Below are 19,009 nucleotides of genomic sequence, written 5' to 3'. Positions count from 1 at the left end.
GTGGTACGATCGTCACGAATAATTTATAAAGCAATTAATCACAGTACGTACAACGGGTTAAGAAATGGTTGGCGATTGATTTAAAACTATCCTTACGAGCCAGAGAATTTACAGCCAGCTTCCCTATAACAATATCGATATATTTCAACAAGAATCTGACATAGCGCCTTTACACGTTTACTACGGTTCATGTCATGCACTCTGCATCAACTTCAGACACGTAACCACTTGTACGAAAGACGTCGACCTTTGTGGTTCTTGTGTGTGTGTTATTGACGCTTGACGATGTGTTTATCAGCGCTCATGTGGTTTCAGAAAAATCGTTTACAATTTTGTAAACTAAACCGAAACAGAAATGCCGAAAATTTAAGCTTTCCTTTTAAACTTGTTGCGACACCAAGCACGCAAAATGTTCAAAGCAAATAATATGAAATTTATGCAAAGATATATTTACATTATGGTATATCGCTTTCTATATTTTCGAAATGAAAATACCTTATAAAGATTACTGCAGTGGAACGACTTTGAGCTTTTTACTCCAACTTAAAGTGAATGAACAACAGGTAGCAAATTTCAGTATGCTACAGGGAAAGTTGTAAAACAGTAGTTATACTTCAATCAACACGACCGTAATGGGATTTTACATACAGATAGAGTAAGAAGCTAACACGATTCCACGAGAAAAATTTAGTTCAGTTTAAAATCTGATTCATTCACTCAGTAAATATTCTTCTAGTTATTGATTTCAATCCGTCGGTTTTTAAGTATGCAGCATTTTCTTTTCATGAGCATTCGTCAGATTTTTAAATGTCCATGGAGGATATTTATGTAGATTTAGTCGAAAACTCATTCTTCTACCATTATTGTATTTAATATGTGAAAGGTTCAAGTCATTTTCTCAAGTTGTCAATGTCTGGATGGTAGTTTTAACCCTATAACGCTTTGTGTGAGATGCACGCCTACTAGCAGTATATTTCAAGGCTGAGAATAAATGACAGGTTGAATCTTGGCTGTAGGGCGGTATAATTATGAAACACAACTAAAAATTTCTGCGCTCTGACTGCCTTTCTGTTCCGCGGAACACTTGGCCAGCAACAACATCAAATGGACCAAAACAGTGGTGCAATCGTACCCGAGGGAGTCAAAGAGAAGTTTCGGACGACCTGCGATGAGCCACAGACGACATCCAATGACAAGCGGAAGAAACTGGATCCAGAGCGTCCACTAAAGATTGGCACGGAAGCCTTTGGAAGAGGTGTAAGTCGTGAAGTGGATATCTAGAGGGTGAATAAGCGGACTAATGTATTTTGCAATAAAATTTCAACTTTTATCTTTCTGAAATATGAGGCTTCTCAAAAAAGTAATACTCAACTAAGGGCAAGAGTGGGCAGCAGATGCCACCTTCCACCTCTCCTTGCCCCACCCTTGGATTACAAATTGTAAACCGAACGTGCATTCGTTCTGCCAAGCAGACGTATTAATTCAGCATTAGTCTGAAGAAAAATAGAAATGTAGGGGACACTCACTAGCAGCAAATGAACCTAGAGGTATTTTTCGTGAAATCCCAAAATTGTTTATTCATTTGAGGCCAGCCAATACTCTATCACCCCGCCACCACGAACACAGGTAATAGGTACGTTACTCGTTGTCACTGAATTACTACCTACTACGTATGTGACATATTATCGAACGTGACCCCGAAGTTCTCATTGTACCTGCAGCAGTAGTGAGTTACGTAAAGTGAGCGAATGTGTGTGAATATTAACCATCCAGACGGTAGTTGGATTTTACAAAGAGTACACCAAGCCTTTTTCGTTTCAGGCAATACAGGGGGTTCGGATATTCCCGCTAAAAACGTCTTGGACCTGTAGATGGGGGTAAGTACATAGTATTTGGAATAGGAATCCATTTCCAGAAACATAATGTTTCCGTTGTGCGATGGTTTCCATTCAGATGCGTAAGGTGTCCACGTCTGTTGGGGTAAAGAGAAAAATCTGAGGTGATTGCCCATGTATGCAATGGGGCACGAAGGGTTTATTACGTTAGATGGTCACCTGATGCTACTTAACATCGTATGCAAAGATTAATTTACGAGACTACTACAGAGACAGAGGACAACGACCTTGCCGCAGTGGCTCCACCGTTTCCCGTGAGATCACCGAAATTAAGCGCTGTCGGGCGTGGTCGGCAGTTGGATGGGAGACCATCCAGGCCGCCATGCGCCGTTGCCATTTTTCGGTGTGCACTCAGCCTCGTGATGCCAATTGAGGAGCTACTCGACCGAATAGTAGCGGCTTCGGTCAAGAATACCATCATAACGACCGGGAGAGCGGTGTGCTGACCCCCCGCCCCTCCTATCCGCATGGTTCTCTGAGGATGACACGGCGGTCGGATGGTCCCAGTAGGCCACTCGTCGCCTGACGACGGAGTACTACAGAGACAGAGGGAGGTCTGCTGGCACGAGTTCCGGCCGCTGCACTACGAACTGAAGAGACACCACGTGGCGTGGAGAGTGTGTAGCAGACCATGGTTCGTAGGTACAATGACTATAACAATGAAGGTGGTCGGCACATCGAGCTGCTGTTACGTATTGTTCTGTACGTCCCTTATGTTGCGCTCTTTTTTGTTTTGCAATAGTGTAAATACGTCGCGTATAGTTATTGATGCAAACAAACGTCCTTAATTAATAAAAGGATTGTTAGCTAGTAGTTGCACCGCATGATGCCTGATTCGTTTCCTCAAGCAGAAATGGATGGGTTAAACACCTGAAACCGTCGTAGAACGGAAACAGCTCATTTCCCGACATGGGTTCATATCCAAAATATTATGTACTAATTCCGTTCTACAAGTCCCACAAGTCTTTAACGGGAATTAGCGAACACCCTGTAAGCAAACAATACGAGAAACCATGTCGTTTACAATGTGTTTACCAGAAGCTGCTTAAAACTAGTGGCTTCTGAAGATACTCAGTTTGTGGCCAAAAATTGTCACGAATTAATGAGTCTCGCTCTGGGTGTCTGATAAGTAAGAATAGGTGTATCGACACATTTCCTGTGCCTTGAAGATACGCTCAGTGAACGCGGCACTGGATGTCGAGTTGCAGGAGTATATAGTGTTCGGCGTCACCCTGCAGCCGGTGACGCAGAGAGACTGCAGCGCCGACGCCGACGCCGACGCCAACGCAGACGTCCTCAGGCGGTGGCGGTGCCGGCTCAGACGGTGCTCTCGTGGGCGCGCACGTGCAGCGTCTCCGAAGAACAGGCCAGGGCCGCCCCGCTGAGGCGGCAGGCTGGCGCGTGTAGCGACGTCCGAGACGTGGCCAGCGACAGCGCGTGCGGCGACATCACCTCCAGCTGCCGGCAGGACACGACACGACACGCGTTTCAGGACGCAGGCAGGAAAAGAGTAAACAGCATCGATATCCTTCTCGGTGTGGTGCCGCGTCTTAAAATACCATTTCATTAGGAGGTTAGATTGTGATTCTAACATACACTGCTGGCCATTAAAATTGCTACACCAAGAAGAAATGCAGATGATAAACAAGTATTCATTGGACAAATATATTATACTAGAACTGACATGTGATTAAATTTTCACGCAGTTTGGGTGCATAGATCCTGAGAAATCAGTTCCCAGAACAACCACCTCTGGCAATAATAATGGCCTTGATACGCCTGGGCATTGAGTCAAACAGAGCTTGGATGGCGTGTACAGGTACAGCTGCCCATGCAACATCAACACGGTACCACAGATCATCAAGAGTAGTGACTGGCGTATTGTGACGGGCCAGCTGCTCGGCCACCATTGCCCAGACGTTTTCAATTGGTGAGAGATCTGGAGAATGTGCTGGCCAGGGCAGCAGTCGAACATTTTCTGTATTCAGAAAGGCCCGTACAGGACCTGCAACATGCGATCGTGCATTATCCTGCTGAAATGTAGCGCTTCTCGGCGATCGAATGAGGGGTAGAAATGGTTCAAATGGCTGTGAGCACTATGGGACTTAACATCTGTGGTCATCAGTCCCCTAGATCTTAGAACTACTTAAACCTAACTAACCTAAGGACATCACACACATCCATGCCCGAGGCATGATTCGAACCTGCGACCGTAGCAGTCGTGCGGTTCCGGACTGAGCGCCATAACCGCGAGACCACCGCGGCCGGCTGAGAGGTAGAGCCAAGGGTCGTAACACATCTGAAATGTAACGTCCACTGGTTAAAGTGCCGTCAAAGCAAATAAGAGGTGACCGAGACGTGTAACCAATGGCACACCATACCATCACGCCTTGTGATACGCCAGTATGGCGATGACGAATACACGCTTCCAATGTGTGTTCACCTGGATTCATCCGAAAAATGCCATTCGTGTACCCAGGTTCATCGTTGAGTACACCACCACAGTCGCTCCTGTCTGTGATGCAGCGTCAAGGGTAACCACAGCCATGGTCTCCGAGCTGATACTCCATGCTTCTGCAAATGTCGTCGAACTGTTTGTGCACATGGTTGTTGTCATGCAAACGTCCCCATCTGTTAACTCAGGGATCGAGACGTGGCTGCACGATCCGTTACAGCCATGCGAATAAGATGCCTGTCATCTCGACTGCTAGTCATACGAGGCCGTTGGGATCCAGCACGGTGTTCCGTATTATCCTCCTGAACCCATCGAATACATATTCTGCTAACACTCATTGGATCTCGACCAACGCGACCAGCAATGTCGCGGTACGATAAACCGCAATCGCGATAGGCTACAATCCGACATTTTTTAAAGTCGGAAACGTGATGGTACGCATTTGTTCTCCTGACACAACAACGTTTCACCAAGCAACGCCGGTCATCTGCTGTTTGTGTATGAGAAATCGATTGGGAACTTTCCTCATGTTAGCACGTTGTGGGGGTCGCCACCGGCGCCAACCTTGTGTGAATGCTCTTAAAAGCTAATCATTTGCATATCACAGCAACTTCTTTTTGTTGGTTAAATTTCGCGCCTGTAGCACGTCATCTTCGTGGTGTAGCAATTTTAATGGTCATTAGTGTATTAATAAAATACACTCATGCTCATAAATTAAGGATAATGCTGATACATGTTGAAACAACGCTCTGGTGGGCGGTTTGCGGGATGAAATCACCTGAGGGTATGACCACGAGGTGCATTTGACCTGCGGTCGTCGTACGGTGGTTCTGGCTGCAGTCCACATACGCAGAGGTGTGCTGGTGCTTGTCACAGTACGCTGCATCTAGTTAGTGTGCAGACGTTACAGCCGTGCTAATGGTGACTGTTTGTGAAAATGGCTCAAAGAAAACATGTTTATGACGTTATGAGGTGTAGAATTCTAGGGAGACTGGAGGCTGGTCAAACACAGCAGGCCGTAGCATAGCCTTTCGTGTTACACAGGGTGTGATGTAAAGATTATGGCAGCTATTCCTCCCCCCTTGAACCATGGACCTTGCCGTTGGTGGGGAGGCTCGCGTGTCTCAGCGATACAGATGGCTGTACCGTAGGTGCAACCAAAACGGAGGGGTATCCGTTGAGAGGCCAGACAAACGTGTGGTTCCTGAAGAGGGGCAGCAGCCTTTTCAGTAGTTGCAGGGCCAACAGTCTGGATGATTGACTGATCTGGCCTTGTAACACTAACCAAAACGGCCTTGCTGTGCTGGTACTGCGAAAGGCTGAAAGCAAGGGGAAACTACAGCCGTAATTTTTCCATGAGCATGTAGCTTTACTGTATGGTTAAATGGTGATGGCGACCTCTTGGGTAAAATATTACAGAGGTAAAATAGTCCCCCATTCGGATCTCCGTGCGGGGACTACTCAAGAGGACGTCGTTATCAGGAGAAAGAAAACTCGCGTTCTACGGATCGGAGCGTGGAATGTCAGTTCCCTTAATCGGGCAGGTAGGTTAGAAAATTTAAAAAGGGAAATGGATGGCTTAAAGTTAGATATAGTGGGAATTAGTGAAGTTCGATAGCAGGAGGAACAAGACCTTTGGTCAGGTGAATACAGGGTTATAGATACAAAATCAAATAGAGGTAATGCAGGAGTAGGTTTAATAATGAATAAAAAATAGGATTGCGGGTAAGCTACTACAAACAGCATAGTGAACGCATTATTGTGGCCAAGATAGACACGAACCCCACGCCTACTACAGTAGTACAAGTTTAGGAGAGCTGCATCAAACCAATCTCAGGAGTGAAGACCACAAAAACAACGTTCCAGTAGATTGGCAACGTGTCCAGGCGCTACAGTACGGGTCGTCCACGGTGTACAACACCGCAAGAAGACCGATATCTACTATCGGGGCCCATAGACGACCACGGAGTACTGCAGGTAACCTTGCTCGGGACCTTACCGCAGCCACTGTAACGGTTGTCTCCGGACACACAGTCTACACACGACTGAACAGACATGGTTTATTCGCCCGGAGGCCTGCAAGGTGCAATCCACTGATCCTTGGTCACAGGAGATCTCGTAAAGCTCTGGTCACTGGAACAGTGGTCCCAGAATATCTTCACGAACGAGTCCATGTGTAGTCCGAATAATTATTCTCGCTGGGTTTTCATATGGCGTGAACCAGGAACCAGATACCAACCCCTCAATGTCATTAAAAGGGACCTGTATGGAGGTCGTGGTTTGATGGTGTGGACCGGGAATATGATTGGTGCTCGTACAGCCCTGCATGTCTTTGATAGTGGAACTGTAACAGGTCAGGTACATGAGGACTTCTTTTTGCATCGGTATGTCCGCCTTTTCAGGGGTGCAGTGGGTCCCACCTTCCTCCTGATGGATGATAATGCACGGTCCCACCGAGCTGTCATCGTGGAGGAGTACCTTGAAACAGAAGAAATCAGGCGAATGGTGTGGTCTGCCTGTTCTCCAGACCTAAACCCTATCGAGCACGTCCGGGATGCTCTCGGTCGACGTATCGATGCACGTCTTCAAACCCTTATGACACCTCAGGAGTTCCGACAGGTGCAAGAATGGGAGGCTGTACCCCAGCAGCTGCTCGACCATGTGATCCACAGTATACCAACCCGTTGTGACGCGTCTGTACGTGTGCATGGTGATCGTACCCCATATTGATGTTGGGGTACACGTGCAGGAAACAGTGGCGTTTTGTACTACATATGTTTCGGGACGGTTTTCTCAACTTATCACCAATACCGTGGTTCAAAATGGTTTAATTGGCTCTGACCACTATGGGACTTAACTTCTGAGGTCTTCAGTACCCTAGAACTTAGAACTACTTAAACCTAACTAACTTACGGACATCTCACACATCCATGCCCGAGGCAGCAATACCGTGGACTTGCAGATCTGTGTCGTGTGTGTTCCCTACATGCCTATGGTATTAGCGCCAGTTTTTTGTAGTGCCACGTTGTGTGGCACCACATTCTGCATTTATCCTTAATTTATGAGCATGAGTATACTTGGGGCGTTTAGTAACAAATTCACAATTTCTCGCACAGTTTTGGTTGAAAAATTACGAAATTTGCTTCGGACGTTACGAAATATTCTCACTTCAACCCCTATTGATTTATGATGTTCCCATAGCTGGCAGTGCTATACGTAGCCTTCAATATGGTGTCTCCAATGGAGGTGCACTCAACACAGAAGGCTGTCACTGAGTTTAATTTGGCGGAAAAACCAGAACATCGCAGGCCCTTGTAGAATTCGTATGGAGACTGGACAGTAAACAGAAGCCAGATGAGTCGTCATGCGAGGGATTTGTCATCATCACAAGGTCGCACCTCTCCGATCTTCCCCGCCCTGGTAGGCCGTAAGCATCTGACAGTCCCGCAATGTTGGAACGGGCGAACTCTCTCACTCGACGTTATAGAAGGATCACAATCACACATCTCGCAGCACACAACTGAAAAAATGCAAACGAACGCCTTCTTCTCCATTACAAAGCAAGGCCTCAAACTAGTTTTCGTAACCAAGAGAAGCTCAGGAAACTTCACTGGTCTTCCTCATCCAACCTACAGCATTCCGACTTCCATCTGTTTTACCCAATGAAGAATACATTCGGCGTGAAGCAGTGTGTGGATGAAGGGGAGTTCATTGATGCAGCAAGACGTTGGCTCCAAAGTCGTTCTGTCGAGTGGCACCTTGCAGGCATACGAGCCCTACGAGTAAGGTAGAGTAAGACCGTTGCACTAAACAGAGATTATGTTGAAAAATAGGGTTTTGAGCCAAAAGAGGGACAATAATGTGGCCTACTGCAGTCCTGAGCAAAACCAGCTTGCTTTCAGAAAAAAAGTGTCGCGTCACTTATTGTACACCTCTCGTATTAACATTTGCTTAAAACACATGAATTACCACATTAGACCACAAATACTATGATCCTTCTCTAGAGTGGGCACTTGTCTTCAGATAAATTATACAATATTCTGCAAAAAAAAATTTATTAGAACTAAAATGCAGTACGCCCTCATAGCCTGTTTTAACAAGAGGTGGTGAACGAAATATCAAAAAGAATCATCCGATTTAAAAAAAAAATCATAACTATTACATTATTTGAGATATGTGCGTGAACAACGTACTGTTGGAAAGAGACAATCTCGAGTTTTACGTGATTCCCGCAAGGTAGTAGCAGTGCACGCCCACTTCAGTTCTAGTAAAAATGGTTTCGGGACAACAGAGAGAGTTTTGCGTTCTATGTTTTGCTCATTGCGGGTCCGTAATAACTGTTCACCGTGACTTTCGTACTGGGTATGGTGTGGATCCTCCTGCAGCAGACAGTGTTAGAAGATGGCATGAACAACTCCGAGAAACAGGTTGTTTGTGTAAAGGCAAATCGCCAGGCCGTCCCCGGGTGTCTGACACAGACTTCTAACGCATCCGCCATAGTTTCGGAAGGAGTCCGCAGAAATACGTTCGCCGTGCAAGTGGGCAGCTCAGATGACAGCCGCTAACAACTATTTATTGTGTGTAAAGTTCAGTATTGAATATATTTTTCATTAATATTACCTTGTGATTAAAAAGTAAAAGTCTGATCGATAAAAAGCTGAGCGTTATGAACTAAAACATCGCCTAAGTTCATGTTGTGTAGACTTGTGAAACAGATTATAAATTACAAAACACTCTGACTTAAATCAATTAACTAAAAATATTTCCCTGAAAAAGTTGCTGATTCTTTCGAAGACGGAGTAGGACTTCAAATACTTTGATTTAATAATGTGATTGTTTTATTCTTTGTAATTTGTTTTACAAGTTAAAACATATTAAAGTATTATTGGGAATGTTTTACGTCATATGGCACATTCATTTATTTGTCATGCGTGCATCATGGTAACAATAAGTACTATTTTTGTAATCGCAACATTGCAATAATGGAAAATATGTTTAATAGGGAAGTCCATGCAGCCGTTATACAGGGTGTTACAAAAAGGTACGGCCAAACTATCAGGAAACATTCCTCACACACAAATAAAGAAAAGATGTTATGTGGACATGTGTCCGGAAACGCTTAATTTCCATGTCAGAGCTCACTTTAGTTTCGTCCACCTACGCTCAATGGAGCACGTTATCATGATTTCATACGGGGTACTCTACCTGTGCTGCTAGAACATGTGCCTTTACAAGTACGACACAACATGTGGTTCATGCACGATGGAGCTCCTGCACATTTTAGTCGAAGTGTTCGTACGCTTCTCAACAACAGATTCGGTGACCGATGGATTGGTAGAGGCCGACCAATTCCATGGCCTCCACGCTCTCCTGACCTCAACCCTCTTGACTTTCATTTATGGGGCCATTTGAAAGCTCTTGTCTACGCAACCCCGGTACCAAATGTAGAGACTCTTCGTGCTCGTATTGTGGACGGCTGTGATACAATACTCTATTCTCCAGGGCTGCATCAGCGCATCAGGGATTCCATGCAACGGAGGGTAGATGCATGTATCCTCGCTAACGGAGGACATTTTGAACATTTCCTGTAACAAATTGTTTGAAGTCACACTGGTACGTTCTGTTGTGTGTGTTTCCATTCCGGGATTAATGTGATTTGAAGAGAAGTAATAAAATGAGCTCTAACATGGAAAGTAAGCGTTTCCGGACACATGTCCACATAACATATTTTCTTTCTTTGTGTGTGAGGAATGTTTCCTGAAAGTTTGGCCGTACCTTTTTGTAACACCCTGTATAGATATGCCTGTGCAGCTGATTCAATGAATACTTTTTAAGTTCAGAGAAGCCCTACGTTGACTAATTGGAGTCATCTGAAAAGCAATTTTTATTAGAATGCGACTAGTCTCATTTCAGTCGTGCTTTATTAATAGAATGATTATATTTCAGACTATCTGTACTTTTATAAGTACGAAGGGAAAGAAAAATTGTAAAATTTGAAGACAACGTGTCACACTAGTATCACCTGTCAGCTAGATTTTACATTTTTGTACACCCGCTTACAGCTCAGCCACAGAGGTGGACGATAATTGGCTTATAGGCATGGTAACTACACCATTTACACAAAAATGAAAGAATAGTGTTTTTTTTCTATAGGTGATAAATCACTCCACTTAATAATGGATTGTTTCGGCACTTACAACCGTGAATATTTAGATTTTTTAGTAAGAATGGGCTACAGAAATACCAGTCCAATCCGATGGACATATTTCACGATGCATGCTGCAGTAAAGTTCCCTTTTCTAGAGCTTAAAGCAGTAAATTCTAGATTTGTAAGTATTGAAAATAAAACAAAGTGAAGTCCGTGACGTTTTCTGAAAACAGAACCTATAGTGTGTCTAGTATAATGGGAGATCCGACTTTCTCTGTACAACCAGTAACATTAAGTGGACAGGGATTGGTTCTCTATACCTTAAAATAAAAAGTTTCTTTTATTTTATTCATTAGGCACGTTGAACCTACGACAGTGGTAAAAATATATATTGCGCCTATTTCCTTTATTACGCCATTTTCAAATACCTTCGTAAGCTAGGTTTGGAGCCACAGAGGGCTGGTATTTAAAAAGACCTTTTTGTATTATGCAGTGTGGAGGTAGCCTTTGGCATCGTGAATCTGACTAAAAAGTTGGAGCGTATATATGTTCTCTAACATTATACACATAAATTATGGGTAATAGTGACGGTTTTGAACTTACACGTTATTTAGTTACTTTAGTTGTTAATACTCAGTCTCAAAGCGATCGTTATACCAAGCGCGAATAGCACTTCTCTGAGATGTACTTCGTTCAATGACTCGTGTACAGCCATTCGACTTATGCGCCCAAAATGACAAATATGAAGAAGAAAAACTAGTTTATTATCTACTTTTACAGTAGGAATCCAACTTTTCAGATAAACGTAGGACCCTAGTGATGGAGATCAGTTAAAAAAAAGGTTGATTATGTCTTCCTGATTTTTTACACGGTGTTTAAATATGACAAGTGGGGACTACAGGTATTAAGCTATATAAAGATGCCTTATGCACAAAACATGCGCAAGGAGTCGGTTTTTTAATGTGTACAACATTTATTAAAGCAAAGAATAAACCAGTTTGTAGCAGTATTAACTGGGTGTGCTCTTGGGTGTTTAAATAAACGGTATGCAGTCCCCAGAGGGAAGAACAGTACTAAGGAATACTGCTTACTTTTGCTGCAGATATACGCACCGTTCTCCTGTAAATGTCTTCGCTCCTTCGTCGCTGAAGTTGCACCGCCGGAGGCGATCGTATTGTCGGCAGGTGGACGCTCTGTGCCCCGAAATCTGTAAAATCAACAGCTGTTAACAGTTGTCAGGTAATTTGGTGCGTAATCATCATGAAGTGTAGTGATAAAAACGTAGTGTGTCCGTAAAATCTGTCGTAGGAAGGGATAGGTCTACATCATACCAAAGTGTAAAAGAAATGATCGAAAAAATTATTTGGGAATCACACAGACTTGTGTACTCAGCTATTTAGACATTGATATTTCACTTACTTGGTAAGAAATTAGACCAGCAGAAGCAGGCAGAAAATAGTTAACGTTAAATACCAAAGGCGCCTTCCGAACGTTAAACACTTAACTTGTTAAAAGTTGAAATTAATAAAAGTAACAATAACAAAAAGTACTACTGAGACATTTCCAAGACTGTGGGGCCACTTTTTATGGTAATATGTTATACAGTGCTGGTCAAGTAGACTGTGGATTTCTGAAGATGGTATGGAGGCAGCCGCTGAACCATCTAAAATCTTGCTTCTTTAAATGCACTAGCACGATAGGTGCTTTGTGTTTGAATTAACAGCTATCATGTGTGTGGAGTCACTCATCTTTTTGGTATTCTTCATGAGCGCAACCTCAAATGACGCTGAAAATTTAAGAGTTGAAGAGATATTTGCATTGTAGGCTCGTAGCCACATTAAAGTCTTGGTTTTTGTTTTATTAAAAAGAGGAAGTAACAATCTCGCTCCACGGGTGCTGCCGATCAGTTAACACGGAATTCAGTGGAGATACATGTCTTTCGTCCATGGTGCGTAGTCATACCAAATTACACACAAATAATCAATTATTGGTGGTTTCTACGACTTAAGCTTACTGCAAAACTAATAAAAATGAGATCTACGCCAGGCGCGTTTCGCTTTTATTTACAGAGCGCTTCCTGTGGACATTCGGGAAATATAGATACAAATGTTAGTACATTATAGTTGTTATACATCAAAATCAGTATTTCATTCTAAAGTTTGCGTCCAATTCCCTTACGAAGTTTTTGCCTCTTGTTCACATATTCTGCAGACCACAGTTTTTTGCTTCGTTGTTGGCGGAAGTTGAGATGGAAAGAAACTTCGTTGTAGATTTACACATACCAGTTTTTCCGCCTTTTTTGAAAGCATTTTTTCTTACGCTGAGTTGGCGTTATTTGCATTTAACCTCACTATGGAAACAGAACTGCATTTACATGTGTTCCGCGCTCAGTGCAGTATTGCAGTGTTCGTATTTGTTCATTAGCTTTTCGTGTACGCTGTGAATGTTGCCAGCTTGTGAAATTTTTCTACACAAATAATTCGTGTGTGTGTGTGCTTTATCTTTCCGCTATTGCTCTCCAAACCGAAGTTTTTTAAATTCACTTGCGCAGCGCTTGTTATCTGCAGTTTTGCCTTGAAAATGGCGAGGTAGTCATCTGTCGAAATATCATCGATTGTCGATATCGTCACCCGACTGCATTCCCGTAAGTTATTTCAATAGTATGTTAAATAATTTTCTCGGGACATCTGGGACATTTTGATTAAGAGCAACGAAATCTAACGCGAACGCCTAGAAGCAGTTGTTATAAGCCACACCTGGAAAAGATGTTCAGTGGTCTAATGAAGATAAACTTACCATATGGCACATTCTGGTAATTAGTCTTTGAAGAGAAGACCACCATCCATTGAGTGCTGATGGCGAAAAAACAATTATTTGACACGGTGATATGTATTAAAAGGTTTTTTTTTTGGTAACGGTACTTAATTGTGGTAGTTTTTCAATATTTTTACTGTTAACGTCATGTATTCACCGTGCTTGAAATTCCATGGCAATTGTATCTCATTTGGCAGATTTTCTGAATGTGGGCTACCCTCGAAACTCGTCAAGAGATGTAACAGCGACCTAATAATGCAATGGCATGAGACATGCTCAGAGTTAACCATGGTAATACCAACGTATTTTCTGTAACGCGTATTACCAAGGGCGGGAGGGGGGTTACTTGATGCCCAACACAAAAAGTTAGAAAACAATTTTCGTTAACTGTTGTTAAATATTACTAACAACATCCGTTTTAAAAACATACTTACGTATAAGCAGGATCCATAACGTGAAAATGTAGCACAATCTCAGCAGTACCGACGCATTTTCCGTAATGTGTGGACTGAGAAGAGGGCTACTTTATGACCACCACAAAAATTGTAGAAAACACAGATTTCGTTAATTATCGTTAAGTTTTATTAACAACATACTTTTTAAAGACACATAGATGTATGAGAAGGATCCTGAACTTGAAAATATGAATATGAGATTTGTGAAGCAAAACGAGACAGCCAGAGTTGCAACTAAATTGGATGTTTATTTAGTCGGCGACCGGTTTTGGGCTAGCCCATTCCCAAGCCCAAGGTTTGCGAAGTAAAATATCCATCAAAATAACAGCAAAGTGCGTACATATACGTATATTACTACCTAATTTTCGAACTTAGTTTGCTGCTACAATCTATGCCAAAGATTGGTTGGTGTGAGAACGTGCGTAGCCCGAAAGTGGTCACCGAGTAAATAAACATCTTTTTAGTTGTAACTGTAGCTGTCTATTTTTGCACCACAGTCTAAAAATGAGTTGCTGTCCCCACTAGAGTTATGCAAATACGAAATTTATTGCGAAAAGACATAATTACTACTTAGACTTAAATTTCTGTTTTACATTTACCTGACAAATTTAAAACATTTATTGTAAGTATAAGAAATCAGTAAAATCAATAAATATTTTTTTTTAAATCTTAAAATACGAAGTACATAACTAGCTAACAGTAATTTCAGAACATTTGTTAAGGGGAGGTTTACTGCCTCTTGGTTAAAAAAATCGATTCTTTTTAAAATGCATTTTTGGATCCATAAAAGTATTTAGAATCCATCCCTGAAACGGTTTTTCCGAATACGGAACCGAAATGTTTTTTATTCGCGCTTGAACAAAAAAGTGCACCTGCCTCAAATCGGCCTTTTTCACGCACCAGTTTTTTTTTTCCTTCGGAGGATGAGTTATTGTACCGGTGCTTGGGAGGAAACACACGAAATTCAAATGAAAATTTGGACGCGTGTGGAAGTTAGCCCCTAGCATTTGCGTTCTGGTGCGAAGACTGTGGAGATTGTGACTTTCCTGGCAGTGAACATCTTCAACGGAGGGTATTCAGCAGTTGTGAAGACCATGACAACGATGGACGTCACACTGGGACTCTATTCGACGCAATTCGCCAAGCATTCGGACGACCACCGGATTCAAGCGGCCGAAAACCGCTTGTCACCGGCCGTACGAGCGGCTCTGCAGCAGCACAGGATAGCCCAGGTCGAGCAGACGCTCTCTGTGAGGAAAACGAAGACTAGTTTATGGACCCGAAATAGCAGATTGAACGTAAGTTGCATAATATTGCATTTATAGGTAGTCAAAACTTCAAACGCGTTTTTCTCGAAATGACTTTTTTTATCGCGAGGTATGGTAACTTCAAATCTACTGACCCGGTTGGCATGATTCTTTGTTTCCGACGAAGCTAAATAATTTGTCTAGGAGTTGTACTACTCTTATTGCCATCATCTTCTTCTTCTTCTTTATCGTCGCCTTGTCCCACGTCACGTAGGGTCGGCGTTGCTCTTCTGGATCCTTCTCCTCCGCAGTACTCTATCCATTGCCTCTTCCTTCTTCCATCCTTTCTCCCTTAGGTCCCCGGATATCTTATCCTTCCACCTCATATTCGGTCTCCTCTCCTTCTCGCTCTTTCAATATTTATATCTTCAATTCTGTCTCCAATATACTCTTCCCGTCTTCCCTTTTCTCTATAAGTGTCCGTACCACCTTAGTCTGCTCTCTTGTATCTTTTTCCCCATGGGTCCCACTTTCACAGCTCCTCTAACAAATTCATTTCTAATCCTGTCTTTCTTTGTCACCCCACTCATCCACCTCAGCATCCTCATTTCTTCCACTTCCATTAGCCCGCATCTCGTGGTCGTGCGGTAGCGTTCTCGCTTCCCACGCCCGGGTTCCCGGGTTCGATTCCCGGCGGGGTCAGGGACTTTCTCTGCCTCGTGATGGCTGGGTGTTGTGTGCAGTCCTTAGGTTAGTTAGGTTTAAGTAGTTCTAAGTTCTAGGAGACTTATGACCACAGCAGTTGAGTCCCATAGTGCTCAGAGCCATTTGAACCAATCCACTTCCATCTTTCCTTTCCTGGGCTACTGTGATTGGCCATGTCTCTGCCCCGTATATCATAGCAGGCCTTACCACTAACTTATACACTTTCCATTTCAACCCAGTGCTCATCTTCTTGTCACACAATACTCCACTCATTTTCCTCCATTTGTTCCAACCGCAATTTATTGGATGTTGTATCTCGCTTTCCAGTCCTCCGTCCCTCCGTATTTAAATTTGCAGACCGATTTCAGCTCATCGTCCTGGATTTTGCTAGTCCTCATCTGCACATGCATCAGTGCTAAATATTCTGACTTTGTCCTGCTAATTTTCATCCCTCTTTCTTCTAGTGCCTTCCTCCAATCCTCCAGCTTTTCCTCAAGTCTGTCGTTGCTCTGCTCGCAAAGAACCACATCATCCGCAAACATAATATTCCATGGCGCTTGCTTCTTCACATCTTTCACCAGCACATCCATAATCAGGTCAAAGAGGTAGGGACTAAGCGCAGACCCTTGATGCAACCCTACTTTTACTGGAAACTCCTTTGTCATGCCCACACTACTTCTCACCTGTGTCATTGCTCCTCTGTACATTTCCTTCACTAACCTCACATACTCCTCTGGCACGCACTGCTCTCTCATACCTCTCCAAATTTCGTCCCTTGGGACTCTGTCATATGCTTTCTCCAAATCAATGAAAGCCATATGTAGATCGGCTTGTAGCTCCCTTGTCTCTCCACTATCCGCCTTAAAGCATGTATTGCATCTGTCGTTCCTCTTCCAGGAACGACTTTTATTCCGATCTATCAACGATAAATATTTTTACTTGGCCGACGAAGTCGAAAAATCGATGAAAAAAACGTTATTTCTTTCAAATGGCCGCCATTTTGTTTCCTATGGTCCAAATAACTTAAGCGAGGTAAAACTCCTAAAGAATCTTATACACTTCGATAACATCAACTTAATTTTTATTTCAGAATAGCCGGCTGACCTGTGTCGTACCGCGCATGGATGTATACATCGAAATTTTGTTTCGTTCCGACCTTTGCGCCTCGACATTTCCGGTCGAAAAAATTCCGGTTTGTAGAGGAAATATCAATAAAAATTTTGACCAAATTTGAAATTGATATCTATAACACATCCCGAGAAGAAAATTCTCAAAGAACAAGCTCTCTTCGGGCCAACGATAGTAAACCTCCCCTGAACATAATGGTCGCAGCTTAAGCGCATCAAGGCAGACGGAAGAGCGGATGGTACCTGGGTAGGCGGCGTGCGAGATGATGTCGGGGTCGTCGGCCCCCCCGGGGTCTATGAGCTTGGCGGCCCCCGCGGGCGGCGCGCCGCCCACCGCCTTGTCGACGCAGTGCGGCCGCGCGCCCGGCAGCGCCACCACCGCCCCTGCTCCCGCGGCGCCGCCCCCGTTGTCGCCACGCGGACCCAGCGCCGGTGGGTGGTCGTGGCGCTGCGAGCGGCACAGCAGCCGCGTCACGAGCGCGATGCCGACGCCCATCACGACCATGGAGGCGAGCACGGCCAGCACCAGCCACACCGCCATCAGCGACGAGCCGCCGCCCGCGCTCTCTGAGGCAGCGAGCGGGTTCCCTAGCTCAAGTTCACACTCGTAAACAAACGGCTCAGGGCTCTATCCGCCAGATCCACAAATTAGGAAACGTTGACGTTTCTTGTTAATATTTCCAGCCATTTTCCTCAGATGCTCACTGCCGTTTTTGCAACTGGATTTGTTCTTCAGTATCAGGTATGTTTCGTCTATTCCTCTTAGGCATCTACAGTGGTCGATAAGACATATAAAATTATTAATTATACATATACTGATTTGACATCTGTGGTGATTTTGTGGCAATTTCTTTAGATTTAGGTGTTTCTACTGACAATTATATCATTTTGTTTTGCGTACATTCATTTTTTCCTACCTGTTCTTCCAGGCGTTTGTTGTTCTGTACGTCGTAAATGCACATGGTATAGGCTTCTTCGAGTAAATATTTCTCTGCACGTAGCGTACGCGGCAGAAAATTGAACATGTTAGCATTGAAACTTCCTGTCAGATTAAAACTCGGTGCCCGACCGAGACTCGAACTCAGGACCTTTGCCTTTCGTGGGCACCTGCTCTACCAACTGAACTACCCAAGCACGACTTACGCCCCGTCCTCACAGTTTTACTTCTACCAGTGCGTCGTCTCGTACCTTCAAAACTTTACAGAAGCTCTCCTGCGAACCTTGCAGAAGTAGCACTCCCGAAAGAAAGGATATTGCGGAGACATGGCTTAGCCACAGCCTTGGGGATGTTCCCAGAATGAGAATTTCACTCTGCAGCGGAGTGTGCGCTGATATGAATCTTCCTGGCAGATTAAAACTGTGTGCCGGACCGAGACTCGAACTCGGGACATTTGCCTTTCGCAGGCAAGTGCTCTGGTTCTGCAAGGTTCGCCGGAGAAGTTCTGTAAAGTTTGGAAGGTAGGAGACGAGGTACTGGTAGAAGTAAAGCTGTGAGGATGGGGCGTGAGTCGTGGTTGGGTGGCTCAGTGGGTAGAACACTTGCCCACGAAAGGCCAAGGTCCCTAGTTCGAGTCTCGGTCTGGCACACAGATTTAATCTGCCAGGAAGTTTCATATCAGCGCACACTCCACTGCAGAGTGGGAGTAACATTGCTCTTGGTCACATGCTATAGAGCCGGTTAGGGTAGCATAGGAAAGAATTGAGGGATTCTAGGAGAATGGAGTACAATGCCACGGTGGGGATCGAGACTGCGTGGGTGTGGAGCACTGTCAGTGATTATCTGTGTGTGTGTGTGTGTGTGTGTGTGTATGTGTGCGTTTACTTACCTATTTTTCATTTAGTTATTTTACTGTGACCCCCGACCCACTCTTCCCACATCCCCATCGCAATATCCAACTCGGCTCTCCCAATACCCTTCAGTCAATGCCCATGATCCGTCAATCACTTCCACTGCATGTGACCAGAAGCACGGCACACATACGTAGTTTATGTGCAGAGAAGCATATATAGGGAGAAATGTATAACACATGCGTTTAGCACACTTAGAAACAACAAACAGCAGGACGATCAGGTCACAAAAATGAATATGGGTAATTTCCTATGTTTTTGGTTCATGTGTGGTGTTTGTACCCCGCAAAATTGTGCTTCTCATAACGCTGAGCT

General features: G+C 44.0%; 1 long non-coding RNA gene across 1 annotated transcript; it reads right to left on the bottom strand.

Annotated features, from left to right (window-relative positions):
* Positions 1–3,242: 3,242 nt before the first annotated feature.
* Positions 3,243–17,118, bottom strand: LOC126187320 (uncharacterized). Its single transcript, XR_007537707.1, has 3 exons — positions 17,090–17,118; positions 11,611–11,705; positions 3,243–3,353 (listed from the first exon to the last, which is right to left on the bottom strand). It is a non-coding gene; the product is annotated as an uncharacterized LOC126187320 (long non-coding RNA).
* Between the last annotated feature and the right edge of the window lie 1,891 nt (positions 17,119–19,009).

This window comes from Schistocerca cancellata, chromosome 5, assembly GCF_023864275.1.
Source record: "Schistocerca cancellata isolate TAMUIC-IGC-003103 chromosome 5, iqSchCanc2.1, whole genome shotgun sequence".
Lineage (NCBI taxonomy): Eukaryota > Metazoa > Arthropoda > Insecta > Orthoptera > Acrididae > Schistocerca > Schistocerca cancellata.
This window is presented reverse-complemented; position numbering and strand designations above follow the sequence as displayed.